This window comes from Pistacia vera, unplaced genomic scaffold, assembly GCF_008641045.1.
Source record: "Pistacia vera cultivar Batoury unplaced genomic scaffold, PisVer_v2 Contig631, whole genome shotgun sequence".
NCBI classification, from domain to species: Eukaryota; Viridiplantae; Streptophyta; class Magnoliopsida; order Sapindales; family Anacardiaceae; genus Pistacia; species Pistacia vera.
Window position 1 is genome coordinate 115793 of NW_022196481.1, and position 12863 is coordinate 128655.

At 37.7% G+C, this 12863-nt stretch overlaps 1 pseudogene; it reads right to left on the minus strand.

Moving 5' to 3' along the window:
* Window positions 1-5206: 5206 nt before the first annotated feature.
* Window positions 5207-11828, minus strand: LOC116111331 (annotated as a pseudogene).
* Window positions 11829-12863: the final 1035 nt, after the last annotated feature.

The window sequence follows — 12863 nt, forward strand, 5'->3', positions numbered from 1 at the left end:
GTGAAATATATACGGTGCCGTGTTGGGAGACTTATAAAAAACGTTTTAAAAATGGGGATTCATGCGTTGGGGTTTGGAAGTTAGATAAGGATAAACTTATATTTGACCTGTCCTGTCCTGACTCCTGACCTCACCGACCTTCTAATTTTCACTAAGCTTAATATTAAATTATTAATATAATATTTAACTTCATTCATTTTATTATGTAAAGATATCATAAAGATATAAAGCTCACTCTTATTAATTAGTTTCAACTAGGGGTGCATACTAGTAGTGGCTGGCTCGAGCTCGGCTCGGATGCATTAGTAGGAGGCTCGAGTTTGAGCTTGAGCTCTGGCACACGAGCTCGAGCTCGGCTCGTTTAAGAAAACGAATGGCTCGAGCTCGGCTCGTTTAAGAAAACGAATGGCTCGAGCTCGGCTCGGCTCGGTTATATATTACACGAGTTGAGCCAATATAAAAAAAAATATAACATACAGTTGCATAGTATCAAAATTCAATTTAATTCTGCCTTCTGATCAGATTAACTATTATTATCACCAAAATCGCATGATTCAATTGAAGTTGTATGTTTGAAAGTCTTTACAGTTGTCAGTTGAAGTTGGGAAGAAAATCTAATGATATTTCAGGAATCTGTCTAGCTTTTGAAGAGGGTCCCTACTGTAACTTAGTCTCTCATGAAACATAGGATTTATTGGTATCTCAGACTTGAACTTCAAGGCTAAGCACACAATTCATACAAACAGACAAATAAGTTTTTGCAATGGCAAGCAATTCAATCACATCACAGGCCACAAATCAATAACAACAATTTTTCCCCAAGATTCAGCTCAGGTTGATGATGAACTAAAAGGAACAAACTAAAGAATCATGAAGAACTTGGGGATTTAGCTATCATGCTATGACAAACTAAACTGCTTTCTCTTAACCTAGGTCAGGAATCAAGCAAAACCCACTAGAATAATCCAAGTAAAAAGTAAGAGAACAGTTATTGTGTTTTGGCACGTTATTAAACTAATGCAGCTCATATGAATGTATGAAAATTGGTTAGTGAATTAGAACAGTTTGTAAAAAAAGGAAAGTAGGACAAATAGTAACTAGGAACCAATCCCGGTACTTTCGCCCGTAATTTGTGATACTTGTTCTTTCTGTCATAGAACAATAAAACTTCCCTTGCAAATCAGTTTCACATTGGCCTCCCGAGAAATGAAAATCACAACATTCATCCAAAAATCAACATTCAAAGTAAAAAATAAGCTCTAAATTCAACAAACATTCATCCAAATAACATTCAAAGAAAAACACAAACTGTAAATTTAACAATCCTTAATCCAAAAACAACATTCAAAGCAAAGCACAAAATAAAAGCAAACATTAAGCATATGGAATTCAGTCCATGTGAAACAAAAAGCATCTTATTTTCTTCTGCCGAATCATATCAACAACAAGACCAACATCTTCTCTTCTCTTGCATCCACCTGACCCATGAAGCTTCTCTTCTCTTGCATCAACAACAAAACCAGCAGCCAAAGAATGGGAAAGTCAAGATATTGAAGGTTCTTCCATGAAAGTCGTTTAACGTCTGTCAACAAGTTTATGAAAAATTAAACTCTAAATCCTATTTGTTAGTCTGATCCTCTGTTTTTCAAAGTTCTAGAGTTTGTACAAGTACACAATTAAATCAAAATGTGCATAAGTCTTATAATAAATTTTTGAAAACAGATTGTGCTAGGGCCAAAAATCGTCCTTGGCCCAAATAGGGAAATAGGACCATTAGCGAAGACGGACCAGGCCCAGTCCTGCAAAGGCCCAAGTCATGTTAGTTCTCTTCTAACATGAGGTACAAATCGGCCCAAGTCAAGCGGGCACAAGCCTCTCAAACCTAGCCCATGTCCTTGGTCCACGGACGAATCCAGAGCCCACAGCTCTGTCATAGTACTTTCCTATTCCTAATCAACCTCCAATTCAAAGACGCCTTCCTAATTTTGACCACTTTCCTACTTAGCGAATTCTCTTAAACAGAGTAACCTTCCTATTTGGACACGGGTAAGACAACTCACCACGACCCTAGTTCTTCTAGGGTTTACATCAGAGTCAGATGAGGACTCCTGTTCCCACAAGGATTGGGAGACCAGACGACCACTATATAAGCAGAGGCCTGCCCTCTCACAAAGNCGCCGTCACACCTCGCCAGACGCCGAATCGCCTACTTCGTGATCCCTGCATGTTTTCTCTCTGACACTTGGTGACGTTTCACTCCCCCCTTTCCCAATCGCCGGCTTCATTGACAATGGTTTTATGTCTTTTGATTGGGTGGATTTGGTTGGTCTTTTTGTTTTGTCTTAGGGGTTTCTTGGTGGAATTTCGAGTGTTTGGGGTGGGTGCTGATTTTGTTTCTTACGTATGGTCAGATGTGTGTTGGTGTCTGGTTTGGCTTGTTTTGGTGGGCGAGTGTGGTGGGCTATGGGCACTTGGGCATTTCTGCATGTATGTTCTAGTTTATAATGATTGCAGAATTTGTGATTTTGTTGGATTGATGGTAGGTTGGAGTATGCCGTTGTTGTGGGGGGTTGGAGTGCTTTGGAGAATTGGAAGTTAGAGCTAATCTGTGTGGGACCTTATGTTGTTGATTGTTGTTTTGGTTGTGGTTCCTGGATGCTTTTGCTACTGGTTTTTGTTGCTGCTAGGCTGAATTTTCCTTGCTTTCTGTTGTTGATTTCCTGCTCAAGGTGCTTCGTGAAAGTTGGTTGTTTGGGCTGGGATATTTTTGTTTGGTTTTGCTGTTTGTTCATAGTTCCTGGAAGCTTTAGCCGCTGGTTTTTTGCTGCTGCTAGGCTGCATCCTTTTTGTTTTCTGCTGGTGATTTTCTGCTCTAAGTGTTGTGGGAAAGCTAGTTGCTTGGGCTAGTTTTTTTTCAAGCTTTTGTAAAGGCACCCTTGCCTCTTTTTTGGTTCAGGTTTGGGATGTGTTGTTTAGGATTGTACATCCTAGCCTTGTGTTTCTTTTGCACAGTGCATGAGTCGTAGTGCTAGAGGATTTATCCTCGTTTAGGCGTCAATCATTATTCTTTATAAAAATTCAATTCAATTGAATTCAATAATTCTTTATAAAAAAAAAATGATTGTATTCAATCTAGCTCAATTCAATAATTTATAAAAAAAAAAATGATTGTATTCAATTCAGCAACATGACAAGTTTTAGTTGAAAATAATTTACAAAGAACAAAGCCGTAACAAAAGAAAAGCTAAAAAGACTTTTCGTTACAAGGAAAAGCCAATAGACTTTTCATTTACTCTTTTTTTTTTTTTTTTTTTTTAATTAATGTCAACGTGTCAAAACTTCTTAATCTTTTAAAAGAAGCTTGCTCCATACCCAGAGAAAGATAATTTAAATTTAAAACTTTGTGATTCTGCAAAAATTACTATTGTTACCCTTAGTTTGACAGAAATCACACAGATAATGACGAAAAAATCCCTATTTATCGTTTTTAAACTATTTGGGTACCATATTGTCTTTAAGGAAAACCTGGGTGGGTGTAGTCGTTCGGCCTTTATTTTTGCGTGCATATGGGACACGTGTTGACACCCAAATAAAGAAAAACATGCCACGTTTGTTTCATGTGTTTTCATTATTTAATTACTGAAGATGAAATCAATTATTATTGATTTATTGGCAATCACGCCCCAATAATAGCAGGGTCAACAACATCGATTTAAACATTAGATTCATAAACCACAAAACCCTTTCATTATTAAATACACAATGTAAATATGGTTCAACATAGAATAAAATCTGATTCGTGTATAAAGTCAAATTTAATAGATTTAGTTGATTTTATTGTATGTGTGAAGGCAAAAAGGAAAATTGGGTGTTTTAAGTTTAAAATAATACGAAAATTCCAATATCTTCATTGAATTTGTATTCCGGTCTAAATTTACTTTTCAGCATACCATTTGCCGTCTTGGAAAAGTTATAAGATAAAATAATATTGAACTAGTCCAACACAAAATAATAGAAAAGAATGGTAATATCATATTAGTAACACGGTATCAATAATCAACTTTATTTATTTATTTTTAAGTTTTCAATCGTTAAATCACGTTATAGGTACAGTATATTTGGGGTGAAAAGTAGAGAAGGTTGCAATGCAAGAGTGAAAAGGATGAATGTTGTATAGAAAAGAACACCATCTTCACTGCAACGTATAACCAAACCAAGACCAGGACGATTCAACTCAACTCAATTTTCTTTTTCTTATTATTGAGTTTTTTTTTCTTTTTATTTTTATGTTCAATGTATAACTGTATAAGGATTTTGTAGCTTAGTGTTCCATGATTCCCATTGTTGGTGTAATCAAAGCTTTACGTTTGTAGTCTAGTTGGTTAGGATATTCGGCTCTCACCCGAAAGACCGGTTCGATTCTCGGCAACGATTTAAACTTTTTTTCAATTGATTATTTAGAGCTAATTATGTTTACTTTGATTTTTGGTTATTTAGAGCTCTTATGTGTTACTTATACTTTATGATTTTTGATTATCATCATGAATAATTGATGACCTAAATGGGTAGGCAATGTTCATGTCTTAGTGCTAAAAATTGACTTAAAGCTTTTGTGCTTTGGTAGTTCAACTACATGTGCATTGATTTTGGGTGGTAAATGTGTTTTCATTAATTACTTTTTGCACATGGTGTGGTAGTGGTGATATTTACTTGCGAATTTCACCATTGCAATCATTACGTTATCCTTTCTGATGAAGATACCATTGCACCAGCATTATCTAGATACATATTATTATCCTTTGAGTAGGACCATATTAATTTGGAATACTTTGTCCGGTGATCATGTCAGAATTCTTACAGGTTGATGTACCATTCAGCAATCACCCTCTCACTCAAAACAAAATGCCGCAAGAGAAAAGTCCCTGTAATAAATGTTAAAAGTTGACATAGTCTCTACAAAATTGATGGTTGATAAATTACGGACTCTTCTTTCTAATTCTAACCCAATCAATTCAAATATTCAAGAACTAGGCAGCTCTGCTTTCTCCACTTCCTGCTTTTTAACGCAATTGACAAGCACCGATATCAGTCTATTCTAACAAATGATTTACTGAAATGTTGAAAATTGGGCCAGATAAAAGTTGGACCATGCATAGAGACAGAAAAGATTACAAAGTAAAATAAAAAAACATAAGTTACACACGTATACAAATTAGAAACCTTTATTCACTGCGATGCAAAGATTTAATTGTCACTGTAATATAGCATGACAATACTTTTCTTTACCCTGACCATCCTCTCTGAGTACCCCCAGAAGAATGCAAATTCAACCTGTCAAGCACAGCATTAAAATCCACAGGCTGACCACTCTCTTCCATTCTCTGAATCACGTTGGCCACAACATCACCCCTAAACCCCTGCTCACCAATTTCCTCAATCAACTCATTATACGGATGGTTGCGAATGAATTGTGAATGGCTTGGAGTCCGCTCATAAGATTAGCGCCTCCAGTAGGTTGAGGATTTGGTGAGGATATCCACTCTGGGGTAGTGCTGATGGATGATGTGTTTCTCCCCCCTTCACCTTCTACATCTATATGCACTCCCTGGAAAGAGTTGGCAGTGGCCCAGAAGCTGCATATCCGTCACCAGTTTTGCCCCTAACCGCCCTTAATTTGCTGAGGTGGTGGTGCCTGGCTGGGAGCGGTTCTACCCGGTGCTCCATATCCATAAGGCCATCACATCAGCACGGCTAGATACTGGCTGAGGAACCCTGAATATGATACCTGCATAGATCCACTATTTGGCAGCATCTCCGGAGTGGGTTTGTTGGTTGGCTGGAGGGTATGTTGGGTAAACTGGTGTTGATGGGGGCCTCATCTGGGGCTGCATTGAGGGCTGTTGCGTTTGTTGTACCTGCTGAGGTAACTGCTGTGGCCATTGCTGTGTGATACTGAGAGGAAATTGGTGGCCAGGAGCACTGGATTAACCTGAGATTGCGTAACCTGTGGGGCCAACCTAGAGGGGTCTGGCAGTTGGAAGTTCGGTATTGAGGATCAGAAGGCAATATTGAACTTGAGGCTGTTGACTTGGGACGGGGTGGGGTGGGGGTGGGGGCAGGGGCGGGGGAGGGGAGGTGCAAGGGCTGGAGCTTGGGGTTTGGTAATTGGTTTGTGGGCATATAATAGGTTGCTGATGTGTTAAATTCTGTGGGGGTGGCTGAGAGGGGGTGGCTGAGAGTGTTGCTGTGGAGCTACTTGATGGGGAAGGGCCAGAGCTAACTGCTGATTGTGCATATCAGATACATTTTCATTCTTTTTCGTTTCAGAGGCAGCTGGTGATGCTCTCTCCTCAGTGGATGTGAATGGCTTGAAGAGGACGACTCCTTCTGCACAATTTGAAGCTTTGCTAACTCTTTTTGTGCCTCAACAAGTTCTTGCTTGTCTCTTAGGATCTGCACAGACCTGTGGACCTGAAGTGGGTAATACAAATGTTATTCAGCAAAATCAAACAAGTTAAAACTGCTTAGATGTCAGATGAGAAAAAAAAAAAAAAAGACAACCAGACTGAATTGTCACAACAAAGCGAAAACAACCACATGCACAATGAACACCATAGTTCAATCAGTGTGAATCACTGCCAACTTCAAGTGTAAGAAAATTTCTGAAGGCAAAAACTATGTGTACATTTTGAAATCTATGCCAATCAGGGAGAGGTGTTATCACATTCAGTTAATAGAAACAATATATAAATCCAAGCTCATTTACTGTTAAGAAACAAAAATTGTCACATTCAAATATAATTTAAGTAAATTTAAAAAATGATGATCAAGGCAAAAGCTCAAAACAGGATAATCGACGCCCATCTAATTCTAGAGTCGACATCAACTGAGAGACTACTACATTGCAATTTAAAGATAACAATGGCAAACTAAAGGTATTCACTGATTTATTAATCTTCTACAACGGAATAGTAATCACAACATTACAGCTGACTATTAACAGAAAAAGAACAGAAACAAAAGTTACATAGTTCTCATTTCCAACTTTTCATTAAATCAAAGCTCTGAGACAATAATCCAAACACACATTTATTTCTGCACAGAAAAATAATAACATTGAACTGACCATTAACCAAGGTATATACCTGGTATCATAGACACTTATCATTGGGGCACATAATACAACATATTTCCATCATCTGAACTATGGTTATAACCATTTCTTATTAATACTTCCAGTTGCGAATACAAAGAATAAACTTCCATGAAGGGTGCAATAAAAATATATCCATTTCTCCATTTCAAATGCTTCAAAAAACATATTCAGTTTTCATCACACATGCTTAAGAAGGGAAAAAAACATGGCATTTTCATACCTCTTAGTAGTAAAACCTAAATCTTAATATAATTCCGTAGTTGTAACTCACCTCCTGAATATGTTTTCTCAAGTGTTTTAAGCTTTGTATCTGCTTCTAAATGGTCGCGAACTAATTCAGACCTCATTTCACCAATTGATTTATCAAGATTATAACAATACAATTCCAACTGCGATAAACGTGAACTGATTCCCTCAAGAAAACGCATGAGATTATCAGTATGTTTTTTCATGGTTAGTTCAACCATAGAAGTTACATCTTGGTTGAGAGAATCTTCTGGATGGCTATAGGCATTACCAGAATACACTGATGCTTTGACCTTCTGCTCTTTTGGAAATCCTGAAAAATTAAATCGCCGAAAATTCAGTGGATTCAATAGCAGCATCATCGATAGAAATTAAAGGGAAAAAGGCATCAATAAGTACACTATGTCTAAAACATATTAAATTTCAAGGATGCATGATTTTAGTACCTTTATGGGGGTTATTAGCTTTTAGCCACCATAATTTCTTTTTATCATCAACAAAACAAACGTCGTATGCCCTCGAAGCTGTCTAAAATTTCTAATTTCTAAACCCACAAGACATTCAAACATATCTAACCATCAATATATTTCTTACTCCAAGAATAAGACACTAAGAGAACTGTTCACAATCACGTCCACACAACAAAGTCCGTTAGCCAACTATACCATAAATTAAATCAAACTCTATTTATCTACTTGTATAAAGCCTGATAGAAGTCAGAAATTCATCTCATTTCTGCAAATTTCAATCAATCAACCATCTCCTGATTAATTAAAAAAATAACATAATCCAAAAGAAAATCACCTTGATTTTAAAAAAAATCCCAAATTCGAAAACCCTAATCACATCTGCGAAACAAACTCCGAACCACCCAGAAAAGCGCTAATTACAATTTCGTGCCTGGACGAGTAATTAAAGTACCTTGTTGGAACTGGAGTAATCACAGGATCAGAATGGTTTCCATTAGAAAATCCTGGTTGGCGTAGTCTTCATAGGCAGAGAATGTCATCGGAGGCAAAATCGAAGCCCTTGGAGCCTGAATTGGCCCGGCCCACGATCCAGAGCCATGGATAGAGAGATCGCGAATGTGGAAATTAATTAGAAGAGAAATTAGGGTTTAGTTTTTTTTTCAGAGATACAGAAATATAATAAAAGAAATAAATGGTAGAACTAAGGCACAGAGAAAGTTCGATTTGCTTGGCTTGTCTGCAAGGATTTGAAGGAAATTTCGTGAAATATACGGTGCCGTGTTGGGAGACTTATAAAAACGTTTTAAAAATGGGGATTCATGCGTTGGGGTTTGGAAGTTAGATAAGGATAAACTTATATTTGACCTGTCCTGTCCTGACTCCTGACCTCACCGACCTTCTAATTTTCACTAGCTTAATATTAAATTATTAATATAATATTAACTTCATTTATTTATTATTTAAAGATACAAAAGATATGAAGCTCACTCTTATTAATTAGTTTCAACTAGGGGTGCATACTAGAGTGGCTGGCTCGAGCTCGGCTCGGATGCATTAGTAGGAGGCTCGGTTTAGCTTGTCTGGCACACGAGCTCGAGCTCGCTCGTTTAGAGAAACGAATGGCTCGAGCTCGCTCGTTTAAGAAAACGAATGGCTCGAGCTCGGCTCGGCTCGTTTATATATACACGAGTTGAGCCAATATAAAAAAAAATATACATACAGTTGCATAGTATCAAAATTCATTTAATTCTGCCTTCTGATCAGATTAACTATTATTATCACCAAAATCGCATGATTCATTGAAGTTGTATGTTTGAAAGTCTTACATTGTCAGTTGAAGTTGGGAAGAAAATCTAATGATATTCAGGAATCTGTCTAGCTTTGAAGAGGGTCCCTACTGTAACTTAGTCTCTCATGAAACATGATTTATTGGTATCTCAGACTTGAACTTCAAGGCTAAGCACCAATTCATACAAACAACAAAATAGTTTTTGCAATGGCAAGCAATTCAATCACATCACAGGCCACAATCAATAAACAATTTTTCCCCAGAATTCAGCTCAGGTTGATGATGAACTAAAAGGAACAAACTAAAGAATCATGAGAACTCGGGGATTTAGTTATCATGCTTGACAAACTAAACTGCTTTCTCTTAACCTAGGTCAGGAATCAGCAAAACCCACTAGAATAATCCAAGTAAAATAGAGAACAGTTATTGTGTTTTTGGCACGTTATTAAACTAATGCAGCTCATATGAATGTATGAAAATTGGTTAGTGAATTAGAACAGTTTGTAAAAAAAGGAAAGGTAACAAATAGTAACTAGGAACCAATCCCGGTACTTTCGCCCGTAATTTGTGATACTTGTTCTTTCTGTCATAGACAATAAAACTTCCCTTGCAAATCAGTTTCACATTGGCCTCCCGAAAAATGAAAATCACACACTTCATCCAAAAATCACATTCAAAGTAAAAAATAAGCTCTAAATCAACAAACATTCATCCAAATAACATTCAAAGAAAACACAAACTGTAAATTTACAATCCTTAATCCAAAACAACATTCAAAGCAAAGCACAAAATAAAGCAAACATTAAGCATATGGAATTCAGTCCATGTAAACAAAAAGCATCTTATTTTCTTCTGCCGAATCATATCAACAACAAGACCAACATCTTCTCTCTCTTGCATCCACCTGACCCATGAAGCTTCTCTTCTCTTGCATCAACAACAAAACCAGCCACCAAAGAATGGAAAGTCAAGATTGAAGGTTCTTCCATGAAAGTCGTTTAACGTCTGTCAACAAGTTTATGAAAATTAAACTCTAAATCCTATTTGTTAGTCTGATCCTCCTCTTTTTTCAAAGTTCTAGAGTTTGTACAAGTACACAATTAAATCAAAAGTGCATAATGTCTTAATAAATTTTTGAAAACAATTGTGCTAGGGCCAAAAACTCGTCCTTGGCCCATAGGGAAATAGGACCATTAGCAAGACGGACCAGGCCCAGTCCTGCAAAGCCCCAAGTCATGTTAGTTCTCTTCTAACATGAGGTACAAATCGGCCCAAGTCAAGGGGCACAAGCCTCTCAAACCTAGCCCATGTCCTTGGTCCACGGAATCCAGAGCCCACAGCTCTGTCATAGTACTTTCCTATTCCTAATCAACCTCCAATTCAAGACGCCTTCCTAATTTTGACCACTTTCCTACTTAGCGAATTCTCTTAAACAGAGTAACCTTCCTATTTGGACACGGGTAAGACAACTCACCACGACCCTAGTTCTTCTAGGGTTTACATCAGAGTCAGATGAGGACTCCTGTTCCCACAAGGATTGGGAGACCAGACACCACTATATCAAAGGCCTGCCCTCTCACAAAGGACATCGACATTACACCTTCACACCCGAGACTCTTTACTCGAGAGTTTCACTGATTCGCCGTAGTCACAGTCCCCGACTAGGCTTCCGGTATCTATTCTTATTCCTTAGCCCTCACTATATTAGCCCTTTCAGCCTTGCTGACTGGAGCGTCGGAGTGCCTACGGCAAACACCACCCCCGGTGTTTCCCCGTTCGCTTCACGCGTGTGTTTCTCTACCGTGTGCAGGTGCAGCGGATCGCTAGTAGCCTTAACCTCACGGGATCAGACCCCCCTTCCGTACAGGTAGATTTTTACGTTTACTACATATGTAAATCACCTAGATCAATAACAAAGAAATCAAACAGATTGTACACAATTAGAGATTTATCTTGGATGCATTTTCTGGCTCTTGATACTAATGAATTTTTAAATTTGTAGTTAATGTCGTGTCAGTGCAGCTGAGAATCCTGGCTTTGACTGCAACACCAGCAGACTATTCACATATTATTGATAACTTACATATATCAACACTAGAATATCGCAATGAAAGTGATGATGATGTCAACCCATATGTTCACAACAGGAAGACATAATTGATTAAGGTATATATTGGTTTTTTTACCTAAATAGCGTTACCATGCAACTATGTTTTCTAAATGTACAGTACTGATAGGTTCCAATGGGACAAGAGGCTGCATAGATAAATAACTAGAACTTGTTTGGTGGTAATGAGACAGCAACCAAATGTAAACAATTTAAACAAGACAACTAGATAGGGAGCCAAATATGTAAATCAATTAGACAAAAACCAAATAATTTGAGAAGTATAACATTTACTATCACTAACCTGTCACGATTCCACCAAAACTTCATAGGATTGGAAGTTGAAACTCCTCATTTGTCCCGCTGAACTTTATTGATTTCTACAGGTGGTTCACTGTTGGAAGATTGACTTTCCGCTGCATATTCCTCATAAATCTCATACAAGACAGCTTGCACTTCATCAATTTTGCCTTGTGCTTCTTTATCAGGATACATTTGTGAGTAGGCAAATTGCAGCAGCCTTATTTTCATCCTCGGATCCAATACAACTGCAATTGCCATTACGAAATTGCATTCCCCCAATACTTGTCAAACTTTTTCTTTCATCTTTCCCACCATTGACCGAATGAAATCATCATCATCAGAACAGTTTTCATCTAGCAACTCTTTTATGTCAACAATTTCTTGCAAAAATAAGTTAGAAGTAGGGTACTCACTCCCCGATATGACATTAGTTGCCGAGTTGAAGGCTTCCAAAATCTCACACACTTTCTCAAGTTTTTCCCAATCTTCATCTATTGGGGCATAAGTAAAGTTATTATCCAATTAAACTAACATTGGAAACACATTTCTGTACTGAATTGCAAGTGCCAACATCTCATAAGTAGAATTCCACCTCGTTTTGCAATCAAGTATGAGTTTCCGCTTGGACAATTGCAACATCTGAACAATCTCTAAAAACATAATTACTCTGGTCTCTGATTGCTTGACATATAAAATACAGTCACGTATGTCTTGAATGATGGGTTTAATTTGGGAAAGCCCATCTTGAACCATGAGATTCAATATGTGTGTCGCGCACCGTACATGAAACAACCTCCCACCACACATTAGCTTCTTGTTTCTTCCTAAACTCTCCCTCAAAATCTTGGTTGTTGCGTCATTACTTGAAGCATTGTCAACCGAGATATTGAACACATTGTTCTCAATTCCCCATTCAATTAAACACTTATGAATAGCAGCAGCAATCTCAACACCAGGTTGAGGAGCCGGTATATTAACAAAATTGAGCACACGCTTCTGCAACTTCCAATCATTATCAATAAAATATCTGGTGAGAACCATGTACTCAAGCTTCTGATTAGAAGAATTCCATAGTTTAGTTGTCAAACTAATCTTGTTAATACTCTTAAGCAAATTAACCAACTTCTTCTTTTGTATCTTAGACACAGTCACACAATGTTGTTTCAAAGCAATACGCGTTATCTTCTCCCATTGTGGCACACCACATCTTTGCATCATGTTAAAACCCTCCTCCTCCACAACTGCAAATGGATGCTCGTGCATGAGCACCCAATTAGCAGCTAGTTCCCACAT